Below are 22,808 nucleotides of genomic sequence, written 5' to 3'. Positions count from 1 at the left end.
TCACATTCTAAGCTGGAAGGGGACAGATTTTTAATCCCCATTTTATAGATGAGAAAACTAAGGTACAGAGAAGTTAAGTGGCTTGACCAAGGTCATGTCTTTTATCATCTGCTCACGTGTTGTTGGCTGTAATGATGGCATATAATACAGTGGGAGATGCTAAAGTTCAAATTAAACCTAGTATTTTGCTCCCTTTGAGTTTTCTCTGAATGTTCCCCAATGTGTTTGCATCCTAATGGAACCAGCAGCATGGCCTAGTGGATAGAACATAGGGCCTGGGAGTCAGAAGACCTGGGTTCTAATCCTGGCTCTGCCACTTGTCTGCTAGGTGACCTTGGGCAAGCACTTCATTTCTCCTTGCCTCAGTTCCCTCATCTACAAAATGGGCATCCAGTACCTGTTCTTCCTCCTACATAGACTGTAAGCACCATGGATTTTTGATAAGCTATTTACCCCAGTGCTTAGTACAGTGCTCGACACATAGTAAGCACTTAATCTCACTCCTCGTATTATTACATTATTAATAAATTTTATCATCCACTAACATGTTCATAAAAAATATTTCCCAACTACTACCACTTCACTTACGCACCACCTAAGCAATTGTGCATTCACAACCTTCTGTAGTAATTCTGGACTTTCCCTATGTATCGTAATACTTTAGCACTAATTCTTGTTTATATTCCCTCTTCCTTGTATTTGCAAATTATTTTAATAATAATAATAATAACAATAATGTTGGTATTTATTAAGCGCTTACTAGGTGCCGAGCACTGTTCTAAGCGCTGGGGGAGATACAGGGTAATCAGGTTGTCCCACGTGGGGCTCACACACTTTTAATCCCCATTTTACAGATGAGGGAACTGAGGCACAGAGAAGTTAAGTGATTTGCCCACAGTCACACAGCTGACAAGCGGCAGAGCCGGGAGTCGAACTCATGACCTCTGACTCCAAAGCCCAGGCTCTTTCCACTGAGCCACACTGCTTCTCTAATGTCTCTCTCTTTTGCTAGATTTTTAAACTGCTTGAGGACATGGATCATATCTACTATCATACTTTTTCAAGCATCTAATACAATATTATTTGCTGATAAACACCTTTGCTTGATCTTGGATACTAAAATATAGCTTGCATTCAATTTCTTAGCTACCTAAAGATAGCTTTGGAAATTTATAATGAATCAATTAATAAATCACCCTTATGTACTGAATGCTTACTGTGTGCAAAGTGCTATACTAAGCCCTTGGGAGAGTACCCTGTAATAGAATGGATAGACAGGAGGTTACAGACCAGAGAGGGAAATGGACATTTGTCATTTATTTTAATGCCCATGTACATAAGTGCTGTGGGGGTCCAGTGAAAATCAAAGTGCTTAAGGGTTTCAGGCCTAAGTGCCCAGGTGATACGGAAAGGAAGGCAAATTAAAGTGAGAACTTAATCTGGAAAGGCCTCTTGGCGGAGATCTTTTTAGTAGATTTTTGAAGATGGCAGGAGAGGTGGTCCATAGCATACCGCAGCAACTTTCAACAGCCATGTATTTAAAACACCTCCACTTTTTGTTGTTGCCACAAATCACTCAGTACAGTGCTTAAGTGCTTACTAAGTGCTCTGCACACCATAAGCACCCAGTAAATACAACTGAAAGTCCAACTGATGCTGGTTCTTAGATAACAGTTTACATGCCAGCAAAAGGCTATTGAAAACCCTGGCCTGGTACCACTGCTTGAAATTACTGAGAAAATTGAACTTTAAAATTGATCTAGGTCTCCACTGAACAATGGTAGGAACAAATCACAATATAAAGCTTATTCAACTGTACATTACATTACAACAAACAGACACATTACTGCCCACAAAGAGCTCACATTCTAGAGAGGGAGACAGACATTAATATAAAGGAATAAAAAGAAATAAACTAATTACTCTGGACATGGAACTTGTCTACCAACTCTGTTATACTGTACTCTCCCAAGCACTAAGTACAGTGCTCTGCACACAATAAGCACTCAATAAATAGAATTGATTGATAAGAAATGCTGCTATCTGGTCAAACCAATGGTCCATCTATCTGGCAATTTATCTCCTGATTTGTACCCTAAAGTTTAGGAAGGTACCATCTAACGTCCCTAACTTTTTTCCTTTTCTTCCTCTCTCATTTTTCTTCTCTTCCCCTATTCTGGGCTACTCATCCATTCAAAGCTTTTTAAAATCTACTGATGTTTCCTGCCTGTACAACTTCCTGTGGTCATGAATTCCAAATGCTAACCACCGACAATTTGAAGAAGTGTTTCCTTTGGTTTGGCAGTGGTAATTAATGGTGGTGGTTGTGCTGGATATGGTGCTCACCAAGTCCTGCACTAAGCGCTGGGATAAATACAAGATCATCAGGTCAGACACAGATCCGGTCCCACATGGGGCTCACGGTCTAAGGAGGAGGGAGAAGAGATAATGTGGATTTCAGAGATGAGATAACTGAGGCACTGAGAATTTAAGCAAGCTGCCTGAGATCACCAAACAGACAAGTGGTGGAGTTGGGATTGGAGCCCAGATATTCTGACTCAATGGCCCGAGCTCTTTCCACTAGGCTTACTGCTTCAGGGCAGCATCTTCCAAAAGCTTCCCACCATCATTGTCTCCCATCTGGGTCACTTGGGAAGCAAGAAGGACTAGATACAGTTCCTATGAACACCCAGCCCCCTACCTGTTGAGTACAGTGTTCTTTTCATAGTAGTGCTCAATGAATACCATGGAGGATGAAATACCATTGTTGAGGGATCAGGGAGCTTCTGAACTTGTTTCTCAAACAGCCTCTGATTCCAACCTGACAGGAATCCAAAACTTCCCCCTCTCTAGCAATCAGTCAATGGTATTTATTGAGAGCTTGTTGTGTGCAGAGCACTGGACCAAGCACTTGAGAGAGTACAATCTAACAGAGTTAGTAGTTATGATCCAGGGGCCCAACGGTGGAACTCGGAGGAGAGTTGGATCTTGGTCCAAGCAAAGAAGAAATCTGACACCTTGGGAGTCAAGGGAGGGGATGGACACAGAATCCTAATCGTGCTGCCAGGGAGGAGACAGATCTGAGAGGAGCTGGACACAAAGCCAAATACTCATGTTTGAAGTCCCTTTTTCTCTAACCTCTTGTTTCCTTTCTCGTCCCACATCTTTCTCTCTTCTCCCACTCTCCCACCTTCTCTTTTTCTTCCCTCTCTTCTCCTTTCTCCCTCTCATGCCCTCCTTCCTCCATACTCCCTCCCCTCTCACTCTTTCCTCCCTCCATCCTCCCTCTCCTCTTCTCCTCTCTCCATCCCTCCTCCCTCTCTCTCCTTTCTCTTCTCCCTCCCTCTTCCCTCCCCTCTTTTCTCCTTTTCTCCACTTTTTACTCCCCCTTATTTCCCTCCCTTCTCTTTCTTCTCCCTTCCCCCACATCCCTCTCTCCCCACCATTACCTTCTCACCCAATCCCAGGACAATTGGATATTATTAATTCTTCTATCTCTTTCTACAGGAAAGAATAGCAAGGTGGACTTACTTGGGCATGGTTTAGTTGCTCGTCAATCGGTCGGTTAATATGGGTGATTTCTTCAGGAGTCAGGGAACCAGAGTTTCTGCAAGAGATGGTGTTAAAGGAATGTTTCCACTGAGAAGGTAACTGGTAAATGATTGGTCAAGAGACCCCTTGAGTTCTATGCAGCACATGCACAATCACTTAATGACAACACCTGTGGTATTTTTTAAACGCTTATTATGTGCAGCAGTGTTCTGAGTACTGGGCTGGATATAGGATAGTCACGTTGGACACAGTCCTTGTCCCACATGGGGTTCACAGTCTTAATCCACATTTTACAGATGAGGGAACTGAGGCACAGAGAAGTGAAGTGATTTACCCAATGTCACACAGACTTGGCAGAGTCAGAATTAGAACCTGTGTTCTCTGACTCCGAGACCCATGCTCTTTCCACTAGGGCTGACCTTCCCTGGGTTGTAAAACAATCCTTCCTAGGTACAACATCTTGTATCTATCCCAGTGCTTAATACAGTGCCTGGCACTTTGTAAGTGCTTAACAAATACCACAATGATGACGGGATGTTTACAGGCCCTAATTACACAATCCTTAATTTCTTTTAAGGGTCTCCATGGATTCTGTTTTCTAACTCTCTCCTGGTAATAGTCCACCAGAATCTCTCCAACTTTTATCAGGGTTGTGTTATTTATTATGCACATTTTAGATCCCCCAGAATGGCTTTAGTCAAACTTGTTGTGGGCAGGGAACCTGTCTATGCAACTCAGTTGTACTGTATTCTCCCAAGTGCTTAATACAGTGCTCTGCACACAGTAAGCACTCAATAAATATGGTTGATTTATAAATCAAAAGTCATGATGGGGGGAGATAGACATTAATCAAATAAATAAAATTACAGATATGTGCAATGCTTGCTCAGTAATTGGGTCAGGAGATCAGGGTGGAGGAGACTGGATGCTGGTGAGGTATTAAATATCTGGGCGGGGCAGAGTGGGGGAGAAATTCTTTGTGCTTTTTCACCACGAATGAAGACTCAGGATAAATTGTGCTGGAGAGACACCGACAGTGGGAAGTAAAAAGGCAGTGACTCAAGGTCCACAACCAAGGGGTTTATGGAGCTTCTGGGGACAACTAAAAAGTTTAAGGGAAAATGAGAAGGCACAGAAAATTCCAACTTTGCTCACTGTAATTGGTAAGCTTTTTAGACCTTGTACTGAAGTAACCTTGTTATCTACTCTAAGCGTTTATGATTCTAATTGCTTTTTAGATTTTACCTGGATGTTCTAACTACCTTTCTTTAGCTAAGTAAATATCTCTTATCTCTCCCTAATAGAAAGAGAGGAACACTTGTTTGTATGTTGGGAGGTCACCCCCACGTATTTAGGCTTTTCTAGCTGCTATGACGTTGGGATTAAACCCTTCACAGCTGGCCCTCAACTAGGAACACACCCAGATAACAGGACATTGTTTCCTTATCTTTGGGGGACATAATTTGGAGTTGTGGGGTGGTGGCTGTCATTTTCCTAAGTAATCTTGGGGTGGAGTTTGGAGGTGAGATTATTTGTTCCTGGGTGGGAATATACTTAATCTCAAAATGTGCTCAGCTGAGCCCCCTAGAAATACATTAGAACTAATGTAATCAATTGAATTTAATGAGCCCTACAGTGTCTCCAGACTGTAAACTCCTTATGGCCAGGGAACTGTGTCTGCTAATTCTGTTGCACTTTACTCCTCCAAGCACTTAATACAGTACTCTCCACATAGGGCTCAATAGACACATGGCAAACGGTTGCAGGTGGTAGTAATTCTCAATTCAGTGCTGAAGAATGCGTTGTTAGCTCTCTCTCTCTCTCTTTTTTTTTTGGCTCAAATTTAGTCCATCTGGGACAAGGTATAAGCAATAGTGTCCCAGACCCCTTACCCAGGACCTCTGGTGTGCCTGGAAAACCTTGTTGAATTGGAGTATTCTCTTACCTTGCCAAACTTTACCTTAAATAATAATAATAATTGTGGTATTTAGAATAAGTGCTGTGTGTCAAGTACTGGGGTAGAAAAAATTTAATCAGGTCCCATGTGAGGCTTACAGTGTAAAGAGGGAGAACAGGTATGGAGTTCCCATTTGGCACATGAGGGAACCGAGGCACAGAGAAGTTAAATGACTTTTCAAAGGTCACACAGCAGACAAGTGGCAGAGAGGATTTAGAACCCAGATCCTCTAACTCCCAGGCCCATTCTCCCTGCTTCCCTCAATCCTAAAAGTGTTTAAGGGATCAGAGGATTTGGGGTGACAAGGTCCAACTAGATGAGTCGGGACTGAAAATAGTTAAACCCTGTCACTTAAATCCTGCAGAGTAAAAATGCCTAACTAGCTTTATCATCAATCAGGGAAGTCTGCTGCCCTGATAAAAGAAGAAATGCTTTGCATATGTAGCAGCTGCTGAGCCCTCTGAAGAAGACTTCTTGCCGATTAGGGGGAAGAATAGAGAGCATCCTGACTCAGTCTGCCTCAGGACCTTGGGGTATTCCCCGAAATGGAGGTATGTGGAGATCCTGTCTCAGTCTGCCTCAGGACCTTGGGGTATTCCCCTTGAATGGAGGTATGTGGAGGCTACTTGGGTAGCCGTTTAACTTATAATAGTAGATTAACAAGATCAATGGATTTCTCAGCCCTTTCTCGCTTGTTAGAACATGTGAAAATACAGCTGTTGGGTGAATTTTGATTTCAGGGAACAGATGGGCTGTGAGGAAAGATAACACTCACGTCAATCCATATGTTTTTGAATGAATTGGATGAAATTTGCAAATGAGTTCACCTTTATTGACTCATTCGTTCAAATGTATTTATTAAGCACTTATTGTGTGCAGAGCATTGTACTAAGCACTTGGGAGAGTTATTATTATTAAGTGCCCTCGAGTCGTTTCCTATTCATAGCCACTCCATGGGTATACTTTCTGCAGAACATCCTGTCCTCTGCATAATCCACAACCTTTCTAACGGTTCTTCCACTATCGTTGTTGTGGTCTCTATCCATCTAGCTGCTGGTCTGCCTCTTCCGCATTTTCCCTGGACTTTTCCTAGTGTTAGTGTCTTCTCCAGAGAATTAGTTCTCCTATGTGTCCAAAATATGCTAATCTAAATCGAATCATTACAACAATAAACAAATACATAAGGAGCTTACAGTCGAGATGGGGGAGAGACAGACATCAATACAAATAAATACAATTACAGATATGTAAATAAGGGCTATGGGGCTGGGAAGGGGGAAGAAAAAAAACAAATCAGAGTAATGCAGAAGAGGGTGGGAGATGAGGAAAGGTGGGGCTAAGTCAGGGAAGGCCTCTTGGAGGAGATGCGCCTTCAGTAAGGCTTTGAAGGTAGAGAGAGTAATTGTCTGTGGGATTTGAGGAGGGAAGTCATTCCAGGAGGTAGGTCGCAGGCAGGTTCGGCAGCTAGATGGGCAAGATTGAGGCATCCTGCGAAGGTTAGCCCTAGAAGAGCCAAGTGTGTGGCCTGGGTTGTAGGAGAGCAGTGAGGTGACTTAGGAAGGGGCAAGGTGGTGGACTGCTTTAAAGCCAATGTGAGGAGTTTTTGTCTGATGCGGAGGTGGTTGGGCAACTCCTGGACTGTTTTGAGGAGTGGGGCAACATGCCTTGAACATTTTTGTAGGAAAAAAGGTGCTACACCTTTAAAAATGTGGCCTTGAAGATAGCAGTTTTATTGGTTTCAATGTGGGCTCACCCCTAGAGCACAAAAGCAGGGTGCCCAGCTGTGATTAAGATCGGTCTTGGAAAATATGTCTCTAAGGGTACTTGAAAAAGAGGACTTGGCTTAATAAAGCGAGTTGGTTGGGATCTCTTTTCAAAATAATTCTCCTAATGCTAGATGAATCTGCGGAAAAGCAGTGATGTTTACCAGCCAGAAAGGAGTCAGGAGCTTTGTGATCTAATAATAAATGTGGTATTTGAGAAAGGCTTAGTGTGTGCCAAACTGTGGTAGATAGACTACAATCAAATCAGACACAGTTCCTGTCTCACACGGAGCTCACCATCCGAAGAGGGAGAACAGCAATTTTCATCCCCATTTTTCTGATGAAGAAACTGAGATTCAGTGAAAAAGGTCGCACAGCACGAGTTGAACAAAAAGTATTCTTGGTTTCAGTCCTTCATCCCCAAACACTTTCCCACTATTATTATGATTATAGTCTTTTTTAAACATTTACTGTGTTCTAAGTGCTGGGTTAGATCCACGATAACCAGATTGATCTGATTCAAACCCTATCCCCCATGAGACTCACAGTCTATGAATTTATATAATTTGGCAAGTAGTTAACCAAACTCTTAATTGTTTTGTACATTATAGGATTGACTCGAGAAAGTAGTTTTTTTAAAACACTGCAACTTTCTAGGATGGTCAAAATGTGCAATAGTTGTCTTGACATATTTTCCTCAGCAATTAATACAGTGCATCGCACACTGTAAGCACTCAATAAATAAGATTGAATGAATGAAAAAATTCCAATTGTCCTCAAATGAAGCCCTTGAGTAAAAGAATATAGATTTTTTTTCCAATGTTATGCTTTAATGAGTTTTGAAATCAGATCTCTCTCTAGTTATATAGGTCTTAATTTCATCAGTAATGAGCCCCATCCTTCTAACTGGTAAAACTTCAATGGGATTGAGAAGTTAATGGAGCCAGTTTAAGATAAGCATGACATATTTAATTTGCCATGTTTTACAGAAAACTCAAAACCAACTTGATTTATAGAACAGAACAGGAGTAGCCACTGGTGAAAGACAAAGACTTTTTTTGTTGGCAGACGGCAAGGCATTACTGTAGAAACTCCCTTAGTGCCCTGTTTTGATTTCATTTAATGTATATGCCAAATCAAAGCACTCTACAGCAATGTATGACCTTTGAAGGAGAGAGCCACTCCTGCCAAAGAAAGAAAAATTCATAATATAACTGATTTGGAATTTAAAGGAGCAGCATAAAGGCACTCAAAATAATCTACCTTATCCTATCTATTATTTGCATTCATCCTTAGGTGTAACTTCTTCATTTGTTGCCTCACCACTTGAAAACTGGACAACCCTTTGCCAAAATGACAAACACACATATGTTAGGTTGTATGGACCATCTAAGCAGCAGAAAAAGAAAGCAGCGTGGCTTAGTGGAAAGAGCCCAGCATGGGAGTCAGAAGTCGTGGGTTCTAATTACGCCTCTACCACTTGTCAGCTGTGTGACTTTGGACGTCACTTCACTTCTCTGTGCCTCAGTTCCCTCATCTGTAAAATGGGGATTAACACGGTGAGGCCCACGTGGGACAACCTGACAACCTTGTATCTACCCCAGTGCTTAGAACAGTGCTTGGCACATAGTAAGCGCTTAACAAATACCATCATTGTTACTATTATTTAAAAAATCATTTAAATTAGGTGTTGTGTGATTTGTGGGTCATTCCATATTTGCTAAAGTAATTTTCCTGATGCTTCTTTTGTCTTCCAAATGGGAAGCAATGTGGCCTTTTGAGAGTCAGGAAACCTAAGTACTGAGGCCTGCCACTTGCCTGCTTTGTGACTTGTGGGCAAGTCACAACTTCTCTGTGCCTCAGTTTTCTCATCTGTAAAATGGGGATTCAATTTCTGGTCTCCCTCCTTCTTAGACTGTGAGCCCTGTATGGGGCAGGAACTCTGTCCAATCTGATTACCTACTATCTACCACCATACTCAGTCCAGTGTTTGGTTGGAGGTAAGTGCTTAATAGAGAAGCAGCATGGCCTAGTGGAAGGAGCATGTGGCTGGGAATCAGAAGAAGACCTGGGTTCTAATCCCTGGTCTGCCACTTGCTTGCTGTGTGATCTCAGGAAAGTGCCTTCTTCCTCCTTTGTAAAATGGGGCTTCAAACATTGTTCTCCGTCGCTGTTAGAATTTGAGTCTCATGTGGGACAGGGACTCTGACTGACCTGATTAGCTGGTGTCTACCCCAGTGCTTAGTAAAGTGCTTGGCACAAAGTAAGTTCTTAACAAATACCACAATTATCATTTATTCTAAAGACTATAGTTCATTCCCAATGGGAAAGAGGTAATCATGGCTTTCCTTGATTCCCCTCATGTGGAAACTTAGACATAATGAAGGCAAGATAGATAATCGTGCACCATCGGAAGACATCTAAGAAACAGCACTGGAAACAGCGAAGGATGATTTTCTTGGGGCTGATCATATTCATCTCTGCTCACAGGAACACTTTGGAGAAGAGTGATTCACGGGAAAAGAAAAGGCTTTTGCCCTTTCTAATCCCCTCCTCTCCATATTCAGAACATTTGCACTCACTCCAGAGTCTACAGCTTTGTAATGAAGGTACCTTAATAAATCTTGGACCCCTCAGAGGAAAAAACCTGAAACTCTTGTGATCTGATCATGGCAAGAGTTTGTAAATCAGTCAGTGGTATTTATTGATTGTTTGCTATGTTGAAAACACTGTTGTAAACACTTGGGAGAATACAATACAATAGAATTAGCAGGCACGCCTATAGCGATCTTACGGTCTAAATTATAATTTACCGCTGTAACTGTAGTATAGCAGTGAGGGTGTCAAAGCAGGATTGATATATTAACCTGTGACCGCCTGCTTTTGCAAACAAATCCCATTTGTGTGCTGCAGAATGTACTCTGATAAAGTATTTTATGAGCTAAGGACCAGCGTCCCTATCTGGAGAGATTCCTTCATTCATTCACAAAATGTGTGCTTTTTGTTTATAGGCACCACCCTCAACTGGGTATTCTCCCTTTGTAGGAAAGCATCTAGATTCTTTTTTCTGGTAGCCCCTGCCGAGCAATGGTTGAAACATCACCTATGACCTGATGAGGATTGATAATCAGTTCATAGACTCTGATGTTCTCAAAATCAGGAGGTTCTAAGAAAATGTGCTTGGCTTTTTTTAGTGGTATTTGTGAAGCGCTTACTATATGCCTGGCACTGTACTAAGCACTGGGGTGGATACAAGCTAATCAGATTGGATTCACATGTCCATGTCGTGTCCATGTTGGACAGGCCATGCCCTACATGGGACTCACAGTCTTAATCCCCATTTCACAGATGAGGTAAGTGAGGCACAGAGAAGTGAATTGACTTGCCCAAGGTCACACAGCAGCCCGGGATTAGAACCCAAATCCTCTGACTCCCAGGCTTGTGATTTATCCACTAGGCCATGGTGCTTCTCTAAAAAGGTTTACTATTACTGCTCTGCTCAACCTGCAAACCACAGCACTTGATGTAGTAGCAATAGTATTATTTATTGAGCAAAATAATAATGATAATAATTGTGATATTATTACACAAGCAGTCAGTTAAAGCACTGGGGTAGCTATAAGATAATCAGGTTGGACATCATCCCTGGCCCGCAGTGGATTTATAGGCATATAAAATATGTAATAGATTTATCTTGGGTGCGCATATGTAAATTTTGGCATTAGGATATAAATAGATCTGATGTTCATTTTTAAAGAGGAAGGTATGAGATTGTAAGCTCTATTAGGGCACAGAACATGCCTGCCAACTCTACTGTTCTATTGAACTCTTTCCTAAACGTCATACAGTGCTCTCAAGTGTGGCCTAGTGCTCTGCTGCTTGCCTACTGTGTGACCTCGGACAAGTCCCTTAATTTCCCTGTGACTCAATTTCCTCATCTGCAGAATGGGCATTCAATACCTATTAACCCACCTCCTTAGACTGTGAGCCATTGTGGGACCTCATTATCTTCTAGCTACCCCAGGGGCTTAGACCTGTGGTTGGCATGTATTTAGCCTGTAACAAATAGCCCTATTATTATTATTTAATATTACTGTTGATAGCTCATCAACTGAGGCTTGCAGACATTTCTGATAATCTGTTGTCTTCTCCTCCCCAACCTTGACTTAGTTTTGATGAGCAGTCATCATCCATCAGCTCAAAAATGACATCCTTTTATGGGTGTGGACAAAGTGAGTTTAGATGGGAGATTTTCTGTCTAGATTCATATAAACACATACAAAATAATGCATCTAATTATGGAGAGTTGGGCGGCTTGCGTGCCTTGGATACATAGCTAAAACGAAGAGTACTATTCTGTGTCTGTTATTTCTGGAGCTAAGGAAATGGACAGAATGAACTGTAATGAATCTTTCTAGGGAATATGCTATATGCTTCATGAAATGAATGTACAGTGAGGCTGTGTTAGTATAGGTGTAATTACAGTGTCTGTGTAAACATAAAAATGGTAACAACCGTTGTCTCGGCTTTCCATTATAGGACTTCCTTTTGTGTCCCTCTCTAGTGTGGGACATTTAGCTATAAAAATTGTATCCAGACTGAAAGTTGACAGACTTGATTGAAGCCAGTGTTGATTTTTTTTTTTAGGTCACCAAAGCTGGCCTATTGGGGTTTCACACTCATTGTTGGGTAGGGATTGTCTCTATTGCTGAATTGTCCTTTCCAAATGCTTAGTACCATGCTCTGCACACGGTAAGCGCTCAATAAATACTATTGAATGAATGAGGTAGGCAGAGGGAAGGTTGGTGGTCTCCTGTGCTTGTTGGGGTTTTTTTGTTTTTTGTTTTTTCAATGGGTATAAACAAAAATGGGTTGCTCAGTAATACTAATAATTATGGTATTTGTTAAGGGAGTCAGAGGTCATGGGTTTGAATCCCAGCTCTGCCACTTGTCAGCTGTGTGGCTGTGGGCAAGTCACTTAACTTCTCTGTGCCTCAGTTACCTCATCTGTAAAATGGGGATTAAGACTGTGAGCCTCAAATGGGGCAACCTGATTACCCTGTATCTACCCCAGCGCTTAGAACAGTGCTCTGCACATAGTTAGCACTTAACAAATACCAACATTATTAACTTCTCTGTGCCTCAGTTCTCTCATCTGCAGAATGGGAATTCAATGCCTGTTCTCCCTTCTACTTAGATTGTGGCACCTGGTTATCTTGTGTCTACTCCAGTGCTTAGTACAGTGCTTAAAGAGTACCACAATTATTGTTATTATTAGATGTCCTGAAGTATCCAGCACTTAGAACAGTGCTAAACACATAGTAAGCACTTAACAAATACCATCATTATTGTTATTCCAGAGCTTTAGAACTCTGACTTCTAGAGGTATTAATACAAGAATGACCTTTTATGTGCATATATCCTTATGTAGCAGAATCTGATCAATAATATTTAGTAAATGTTTACTATCTACAGAGCACCGTACTAAGTGGTTGGGAGAGTACATTATAATAGAGTTGTTAGACATGTTCCCTGCTCCCAACAAGCTTAGTCTAGAGTCTAGATTAGTCATATTAGTACCTGAAAATAACTTCTATTAACTTAGATGCCATCCCTGGGCTTTAAAAACTTAACCGACCTAAGCATTTGGTCATTTATATTTCTAAAAAAAAAAATTGCTGGCAGCAAAGCGAAAAAATTTTGAGGTCTATATATAATGAAGCTGCAGTGTGGAATATCCAGATGTTTGTGCATTGGCTGTTCAGTTGAAAAACTATTTGGAGATTGAGAAGCATTACATGAAGCCAGAAATGTGATTTTTAGATCTCATCTAAAAGCCAATCATGCAACATCTGACACCAACGTGCTGAGTCTTCAAAGATCCCGAAGCCAAATGCCACACCAAAGGCTTACGGTTTGACGAGATAAGAGAATACGCTCATATTCTGGTTACAGGAATATATCAGCCATGAGAGCTTTTTGCGACTTTTGACTTAACTCCTTCTTCCTTCAAGCTGCCAGATCGCCTGGCTTCAAAGCCTGCCTGGAATGCCACCACCTTCAGGAAGCCTTCCCCAATTAAATCCCTCCCTCCATCAGATCATGGCATCAATCATTCATTTGCCTTTGAGTGCTTACTGTGTGCAGAGTGCCGTACTAAGTACTTGGAAGAGTATAACAATATAACAGAGTTGGTAGTCATGTTCCCTGCCCACAATGAACTTACAGTCTAGGGGAAGAGACAGACATTAATATAAATACATAAACTAAGGATATGTGTATAAGTGCTGTGGGGCTGAGGGGTGAATAAAGGGGTTGGATGAAGATCAACCAACTTAGCTCTTAGGAATATAGCGAAGCAGCATGACTTAGTGGATAGAGCACAGGCCTGGGAGACAGAAGGACCTGGGTTCTAATGCAGCTGTGCCACATATCTGCTGTGTGACTTTGAGCAAGTCACTTTTCTCTGCCTCAGTTACCTCATCTGTAAAGTGGAGATTAATACTTCGAGTGCTTTCTGGGACATGTACCAGAATACATAATGTTGGTATTTGTTAAGTGCTAACTATGTGCAGAGCACTGTTCTAAGTGCTGGGGTAGATACAGGGTCATCAGGTTGTCCCACGTGATGCTCACAGTTAATCCCCATTTTACAGATGAGGTAACTGAGGCACAGAGACGTTAAGTGGCTTGCCCACCGTCACACAGCTGACAAGTGGTAGAGCCGGGATTCAAACTCATGACCTCTGACTCCCAAGCCCATGCTCTTTCCACTGAGCCACGCTGACCCAGTGCTTAGTGCAGTCATATATAGTGAGTATTTAACAAATACCATAAAAAAATGTAACTGAGCTCCATGTGGGACAGGGATTGGGTCCAGTCTGATTACCTTGTACCTACCCTAGTGCTTAAAACAGTCCTTGGCACATAGTGCTTGTCAAATACTATTGTGGTTACAGAGCCATCTGTAGCATTTAAGACTGTGTCCAACCTGATTATCTTCTATTTAACACAGCACTTAGTACAGTGCCTGATACCTATAAGCACTCCACAGATACCATTAAAAAATCATAGAAGGCAAGGACTGTGATGCTTACCTCTACTGTACCCTTCTAAGTGCTTAATGCAGTGCTTTGCATGCTTCAATAAATGCCATTGATTAAAATTCCTTGAGGTGAATTGTCTTATCAGCTGGCAGGCTGAGGATTGGGTGTCCCTCTCTCTTTACCTTTGCCTGAGATACAATTGTCATGATATGATATTTGACAGTTATCCATTTTGGAGAAGGATCAAGGTGTATTAATCAACAGGGAGAAAACTTCACAGTGCTAATGCATATCATCTGGAAAAGTATCTTGGAGAGATGTATTGTAGAATAATCTTTTGACAAGTTACTACATAATGTTCCTTTAGGATTTGATTTTTTGATATGCTATGGGATCTGATACTCTTTGGGTGGATATGGAGCGGAGATATGAAGAAATGTGCTCTCTGGAGTAAGGAGAGATGTGGGGGAGAAGTGGTAATGATATATTTTTTTTTAATTGAACATGAAAATCCTGACCCTGCTTGAGGGCCTTCTAAGCATAAAAGCCCTGATTCAAACTGACTGTTCTTTTAACCCCAAACCCTTTCCTTTGGCACTGTAAAGTCCTCTGAGAATGAGGACTTCCCATTGTTCTCCCATCCCTTGATAAAACAAAAAATGGGTCTCTTATTTGAGTAGCAATTGAGCCAAAGCTATGATCTATCAAAAGAGAAGGAGTCTGGCCTAGTGGATAGAGCACGGGCCGGGGAGTCAGAAGGAATTGGATTCAAATCCCAGCTCTGCCACTTGTCTGCTGTGTGACCTCGGGCAGGTCACTTAACTTCTTGGGCCTCAGTTACCTCATCTGTAAAATGGGGATTAAGACTGTGAGCCCTATGCAGAGGGTTGGTCTCCAAGCTGATTACCTTGTATCTTCCCCCATGTTTAGTATGGGGCTTAAGAGGATATAATAATGTTAGTATTTGTTAAGCTCTTACTATGTGCAGAGCACCGTTCTAAGCACCGGGGTAGATACAGGGTAATCAGATTGTCCCACGTGGGACTCACATTTTTAAATCCCCATTTTTACAGATGAGAAAACTGAGGCACAGAGAAGTGAAGAGACTTGCCCAAGGTCACACAGCAGACAAGTAGCAGAGCTTGGATTAGAACCCACGACCTCTGACTCCCGAGCCCAGGCTCTTGCCACTGAGCCACGCTGCTTCTCAGGATATAATAATAATAATAATGTTGGTATGTAAGCGCTTACTATGTGCAGAGCACTGTTCTAAGCGCTGGGGTAGACACGAGGAATCAGATAGTCCCACGTGGGGCTCACAGTCTTAATCCCCATTTTACAGATGAGGTAACTGAGGCACAGAGAAGTTAAGTGACTTGCCCACAGTAGCACAGCTGACAAGTGGATATCAGATATGAAGCTCGTATAAAGCAGGGAACGTGTCCAATTCTGTGGTATTGCACTCTCCCAAGTGTTAATACAGTATTCTGCATAGTAAAGTGCTCAATAAATATGATTTATTGATTCGTCGTCCATCACATGGGCTGCAGATCAGAGCTCCCCCTTGTGGGAAGGGGACGGATGTTCCAACTCAGCAATATTGTACTCTCTCCCAAGCGTTTAGCACAGTTTCCCGCATAAAACGGCTCAAATGGGAATGACTGCTTCACTGACATCAAACCTCCCAACCCACCCTTCTAATGGAAGCACACTTTCCCAGGTAGAAAGGCCAGAACTGAGGAAGAGAAAGATGAAATAGCTTGTCTTTCTGACTGTCTTTTGGGAATTATGGATTACAGGCAAATTTAGTCAATATGCATTCATTTGGGAAATTAGGTTAGAGGTTACATCAGGAGGTAGGAATTGAATCCCAAAGACAAAGCGCTCAGCTCCCTGTAGGATTTCTGTAGCACACCATACTTTTTTGGCTTTTTTATAGTATTTAATAATAATAATAATAATAATAATAATGTTGGTATTTGTTAAGCGCTTACTGTGTCTAAAATAGGTGGGAATAGAATTGAATCCCCATTTTACAGATAGAATTAATTAAGGAAAGTTATTGTCCTAGTTGAGAAAATCATATTTTATTGACATATTTGAAACTGCTAAGCCCTAAATGCTTTCCTGCCCCTGAAAAATGAGTAAAAGTGATTGAATCATTATTATTTATAATAATTATGGTATTCGTTAAGCGCATACTGTGTGCCAGGCTCTGTACTAAGCTCTGGGGAGAGAAGCAGTGTGGCTCAGTGGAAAGAACATGGGCTGGGGAGTCAGGTCATAGGTTCAAATCCTGGCACCGCCACTTTTCAGCTTGTAACTTCTCTGTGCCTCAGCTACCTCATCTGTAAAATGGGGATGAAGACTGTGAGCCCTGTGTGGGTCAGGGGCTGTGTCCAAACCAATTACCTTGTGTCCACCCCAGCACTTAGAACAGAGCTTTGCACATAGTAAGCGTGTAACAGATGCCATAATGATGATGATGATTATTATACAAATTAGTCGGATTGGATGCAGTCCCTGTCCTACAATGGGCTCACAGTCTTAATCCCCATTTTCCAGATGAGGTAACTAAAATACAGAGAAGTTAGGTGACTTGCCCAAGCTCATGCAGCAGAAAAGTGGTGGAGCCTGGATTAGAACCCAGGTCGCTCTGTTGCACAGGCCTGTGCTCTAGACAACACTAGAACGCTAAATTAGACAACACTGCTTCTTGTTGTGTCAGAGGGATTGCCAAGGACGGGCTAGTATATAACCTTGGTCTTCTCCAGGCTAATTGTTCATCTGTGGTGCCTCACTGGTTCTCAAATAAGGTTCAAAAGACATTTGGGTATATGCTTCTGAGACTTGAGCTTTGTAGTTGCTGATTCAAGAATTCAAAGGGGGAGACTGTAAAGATAGAAGACAGAAGACATATTTTGAAGATTGAATCACATAAAATTTCAGACAATGTGCCATAAATATGAGCTAGTGGTAGGCGGAACTTGGCATGGCATAAGCGGATATTGGGTGGTTCTCTTTGAGACTTTGAAAAGAGCAGGGAACCTGACTACCAGTTCTGTTGTGTTGAACTCTCCTCAGTGTTTAATACAGTGCCCTGCACACAGTAAGCGTTCAGTAGCATGGCGTAAGTGAATAGAGCCCAGGTCTCGGAGTCAGAAGAATATGGGTTCTAATCCCAGCTCCACCAATTGTCGGCTGGGTGACCTTGGGCAAGTCACTTCACTGCTCTGTGCCTCAGTTACCTCATCTGTAAAATGGGGATTAAGACTGTGAGCCCCACGTGAGACAACCTGATTGCCTTGCATCTACCCCAGTGTTTATAACAGTGCTTGGCACATAGTCAACATTTAACAAATAATAATAATTATGCTATTTGTTAAGCACTGAGTATGTGCCAAGCACTGTTCTAAGTGCTGGATACCATCATCATCATCATCACATGAGGCTCAGGGTATAAGTGGGAAGGTCTAAGAACGACTCAGATGGAAAGGGTGGCGCTCCGGGAGAGATGAGTCCATGGAATCGCTATAGGTCGGAAATGACTCAACAGAAGAAGTCAGGAGAAATCACTTGATTCAGCTCACTATACATCGATGGAGATTAAGTGGCTCTGCCGCCGGTCTGCTGTGTGACCTGGGGGAAGTCACTTTACTTCTCTGTGCCTCAGTTACCTCATCTGTAAAATGGGAATTGAGACCGTGAGCCCCACATGGGGCAAGGACTGTATCCAACTCAGTTACCTTCTATCTACTCCAGGGCCTGGTACGTAGTAAGAGCTTAACAAGTACCCCATTACTGATATCATTATTGTTATTATTATACAGACGAATCAGGTCAGACACAGTTCCTGTACCACACGATGGGGCTTTGACTCATTCTTTTTTCCACTACCAATAGTCATGCAGGGCTGTATTCTAGGTTCAGATTTATTCAATTTATTTTATGCCACTACGCTCCAGGACACAACAAGCTATCTGCAAGCTGGTGTCTGAAACAATTTTAATCCCCTAACGCTTTAAGAAATGCACCCACACCCAAAGATATGCAAATATGATTATGATCAGAGCAGGGACTGTGCCATTTTTACTCTACGCTCCCTAGCACCTTCTGCAGTGCTCCTTGACCAGCAGGTGCTCAAGGAGCACTTCGACTGATGCTGAATGATGGTGATGCATCTGTTTTCTATTTTTCTTTGGCTACCAGTGTTCCCTTTTCTCCTTTAAAATCCTAGAAAGGTGTGACCATTATGGCCAAGATACACTACTACCACCAGATTTATAAGATGCTAAGACTATGAATCACTGCAGTTAAAAAAACACACTGAAATAAATTTTGGGTTAAAGGGTAATGAATTTTATGAACAAAGATCCACCCCAACTCCTGAGGCAAATCTCTAAAACAGCATCTGTGAGCACATCTGGGAGCGTTGTAGACGAATAGACTCAGATTGCACCACGATTGTTTTCAGATCGGAAAAGGTAAATTTCACTTAGTAATGAGGATTTGATTAGATGATTAGATGCAGTTGAAACAAGCATTTTTTTTTTACCCTGTTCCAACAACTCACCACTCAACTAGGAACGACCCCATGATGAAAAGGCGAGATTCCAATTTCTGCTTCACAAAATGTTGGTCATCAGGATGCTAAAAAATAGTGGGAGGCAGCAGAAGAGGCAACATGGTAACCAGTCTTTCTCCAAACAGATTTCAATGTTGCCGGGTGGATTCTCTGCCCATTGTCTCTTTGAATGTTAGGGCCCGCTAATAGTTTAGCAGCCTTGGCTCGACCTAGATTTCCAGCTAGCCTCGCCTGTTGTTAAGTCAGCCTCTCTGCTAATAGCCATTCTTTTCCTCAGCTTTGTAACTAGGGATAGTTGTCATGACTGCAACCCAAATCTCCTCATCTCATTCCAGAGATCTGAGACAATAAAGTCACAAGAGATAAGGGACTATGGAAATCACCTCTGATACAGCCCTGGTGCTCTCCCTTAACTGGTCTGTTCCCTGGCTATTTTGAGAACTCTGACCACTTCGCAACAATAAAACAATGAGGCAGCATGGTCCAGTGGTTAGGTTATGGGTCTGGGAGTCAGGAGGACCTGGGTTCTAATCCCGGCTCCACCACTTGTCTGCTGTGCGAGCTTGGGCAAGTCACTTCACTTCTCTGTACCTCAGTTACCTCAAGTGTACAGTGGGGATTAAGACTGTGAGCACTATGTGAGCCAGTGACTGTGACCAACCCGATTTACTTATACTTCCCCCCAGCATTTAGTACAGTGCCTGGCACCGAGTAAGCGCTTAAACACCACAATTATAAATTACCATTTTTGATAATAATAATAATGGTATTTATTAAGCTCTTACTATGTGCCAAGCACTGTTCTAAGCACTGAACAAAATGATACTAACAACAAGCCCTTGGCCAATGAACAACAACGGTATTTAAGAGTTTACTATGTGCAAAGCACTGTTCTAATGTCATGTGGAACAAGGACTGTTTCCAATCTGACTAAATTATATGTGCTGAAATGCTTACTTAGAGCAGCTCTCAACACCCAGTAGGGGCTTAAAAAATTCCATTATTACTCCTAACAGATAAGGACTTCTTAGCAGGTGGACTCCCAGCGCTCAGTACTGTTGCTCTGTGCATAGTAAGTGCTCAATAAATAGCACTGATTGATTGATGGATCCCTGCTCCAGAGGAAGGCCTACTGCTGCTTAAAGAGGAAGATCTGCCACCAGGCAGCATCCCAAAGAAAACCAGAGAGGTGAAGGACATCAGAAGGGTCGTCGGCCACTAAATTGCCTGCTGAGGCTTCCCTGGCCGGCCAGTGGACTTTTCTTCATCGTTGCCATAATAAACAACCTTGATGGAACACCCAGCGCTAGGCTGAGTTTCAGAAAATCTCGTTAAAACCGTCTGCCGGGGCAGGGGTGGGACTTTGAATTTGAACTTAAGAGCCAGCCTATCCAAAAGCAGGTCAAGCAAACTCTCAGTCAAATGAGCCACATGGGATGGTGACTTGAGCCAAGGAACACCATATCCCAACTTGCCTGCTCTCGGACATCGTGGGTAACAGGAATGCTTACTATGTTGGCTCACATCTAGGAACCGGCAGCAGCTGCTTCAAGAGCAGACATCATAAACCCTTGTAATTTATTTATAGTCATGTCTATTTCCCCCCCTAGACTGTGAGCTCGTTGTGGGCAGGGAATCTGTTATATGGTTCTACTGTACTCTCCCAAGCGCTTAGGTAGGTTGTCCTGCACCCAGTAAGAGCTCAATAAATAGGATTGATTGACCGATGAATTGAGGTCTTTGTGGGCAGGGCACGTCTCTACCAACTTTGTTATACTGTGCTCTCCCAAGTGCTTTGCACAATGTTATGTGCACGGCAAGTGCTCAATAGATATGAATGAATGAACGAATCATTATGACTGATTGATGACCAGATTCTCCCTATATTTTGGCAAAGCTGTCGTTACTTTCTGGCTGCTTTTTTTAAAGGCGTTTGGTTTGCATATGAGGCAGTACTCATTCGATTCATTTATTTTCGTGTAGAAGGTAATGAGATTGATTGAGTGTCCTCTGGGTGCCGTGTCTGTACTAATAATAACTATGGCATTTATTAAATGGTTGCTATGTGTCAAGCACTGAGATAGATACAAAATAATCAGATCAGACAGTCACCCGATCCTACAGTTAAAGATGGAAAAAGAACAACAATAATAATGATTATGATAATGATATAATGGGATTTGTTAAGCTGGGCACCACTCAAATGCTGGGGTAGATACAAAATAATCAAGTTGGACACAGTCTCTGCCCCACATCAGGCTCACAGTCTTAATCCCTATTTTACAGATGAGGGAACCGAAGCACAGAGAAGTGACTTGCCCAAGGTCACACAGCAGACCAGTGGCAGAGACCAGGTTAGAACCCAGGTCCTTCTGACTCCCAGGCCTGTGTTCTATCCAGTAGGCCACACTGCTTTCCAAGTATTTTATCTCCATTTTTCAGTTGAACTAACTGAAGCGCAAAGAAGTTGTGATATACTGAAGGTCACACAGCAGCCAAGGGGCAGAGCTGGGACTAGAACCCAAGCCAACTGACTCTCAGGCCTCTGCTTTTACTAGATTATGTGGCTGTCATACTAAGCGACTGGAAAGATGCATAGAGAGAACAAATATGTGCCCATAACCAGCTATTTCATTCAAGTGATTTGACCTTTTGAGAAAATTAAATCTCATTATGCTTATTGCATCATTTTTCTTTCTTCAAGACCTAATGTCCGTAACAATCCAAATCCTTGATCCAAAAATCACACCAGAGGTTTCTGAAACCTTTCCTTTGCTACTCATTCAAATCAAGCAATATTTCAGGCCAAGACTGCCCCAATCAGCTGTCGAAGGAAATATCACCTGGCTGTCAGCCTCTTGGAAGGCTGTTAATGGAGTCAAGAAAGTTACTCCCTATATCCCATCGAAGTAAAGAGACAGAATATTTCCAAAGTCCTAGGGTCTCACACCACTGTAGACTCAAAACACAAACCTGTTCGAAAGAGTCGCTTGAAAATGAATTTCTGAAGGCACTGACATTTTACTAAATGCTAGATTGCCTCTAGCCCAATCTGGTTTTGTGTGGAAATTCCAGAAATAGAGCATGAAAAATGTTTTTTTTCTCTCTGACACAAGTATGGGGAAAAAAATAGTTTAATTCTTAGCAGGCTATCCCTTAAGAAACCAAGTGTAAATTTCATTTCTTCCCTTCTATTCAAACTTAAACCACCACCTCTTCGGGTTTATTTTCTGAAAAGATAAAATAAAGCTACTATTCCAGATTAAGCCTCTGAAATAGTTTCCATCTATATCATATAAGGTAGGCCACCTTTCTATCCAAGGATTCTTACAGAGAGGTGGTGTTTTACTTTATACTCTACCCACTCTTATTATGTTCAAATAATTTGTCTCAAGCCAGAAAATATTTTCCCCCATATACTTTGGGAAAAAGGAATACTAAAAAATTAATTTTGAGCCAGCATCCAACTTTAAAACCTTCAAAATCAAGCTTTCCTGAACTCATGAGATGGTTCATGAGAGTCAGTTCAGATTCTACATCTAACAACCTTCCACCACAACAACCCCCAACTCTGAATGGTTTGAAAGACTCGGACCAAACATCGTGTTTCTGACCATTCTTGGCCACTCTAGGTGAAGAAGATTTTCCTCGAGTCACTTTCACTGAAATTGAAGACCTACTGGCCCCCAAAACTTGAGTGAGATCAAGCCACCACTTTGGTCCCTGAAGTGCTAAATGAGGAAAAACAGGTGGAGAATGTCATGGGGCAAGAAAGTGACATGAATGATATTTTCATTTCCTCTCCCGGTGCCAAGTTAGGGCACAGTTGGGAAGATAGTGCAATCCACTGGGTAGACAGGACCAGGAGCAATCCCGAGATGGAGTCCTCATGCCGTGTCACATGC

The 22,808-nt window shown here is 42.2% G+C and overlaps 1 protein-coding gene across 3 annotated transcripts in view; it reads right to left on the bottom strand.

Moving 5' to 3' along the window:
• Positions 1-22,808, bottom strand: part of MAP2K6 (mitogen-activated protein kinase kinase 6) — a 111,291-nt gene that overhangs the window by 84,148 nt on the left and 4,335 nt on the right. For 2 of the 3 annotated variants that reach the window (XM_029079700.2, XM_029079701.2), the window contains one exon: positions 3,532-3,607. The gene's annotated coding sequence lies outside the window, so the exon portion shown is untranslated. Of the gene's footprint in view, positions 1-3,531; positions 3,608-18,891; positions 18,969-22,808 lie in introns of all 3 variants that reach the window. The other variant, XM_029079702.2, reaches the window with a different exon arrangement.

The sequence above is a fragment of the Ornithorhynchus anatinus genome, chromosome 15 (genome assembly GCF_004115215.2).
Source record: "Ornithorhynchus anatinus isolate Pmale09 chromosome 15, mOrnAna1.pri.v4, whole genome shotgun sequence".
Classification (NCBI taxonomy): domain Eukaryota; kingdom Metazoa; phylum Chordata; class Mammalia; order Monotremata; family Ornithorhynchidae; genus Ornithorhynchus; species Ornithorhynchus anatinus.
This window is presented reverse-complemented; position numbering and strand designations above follow the sequence as displayed.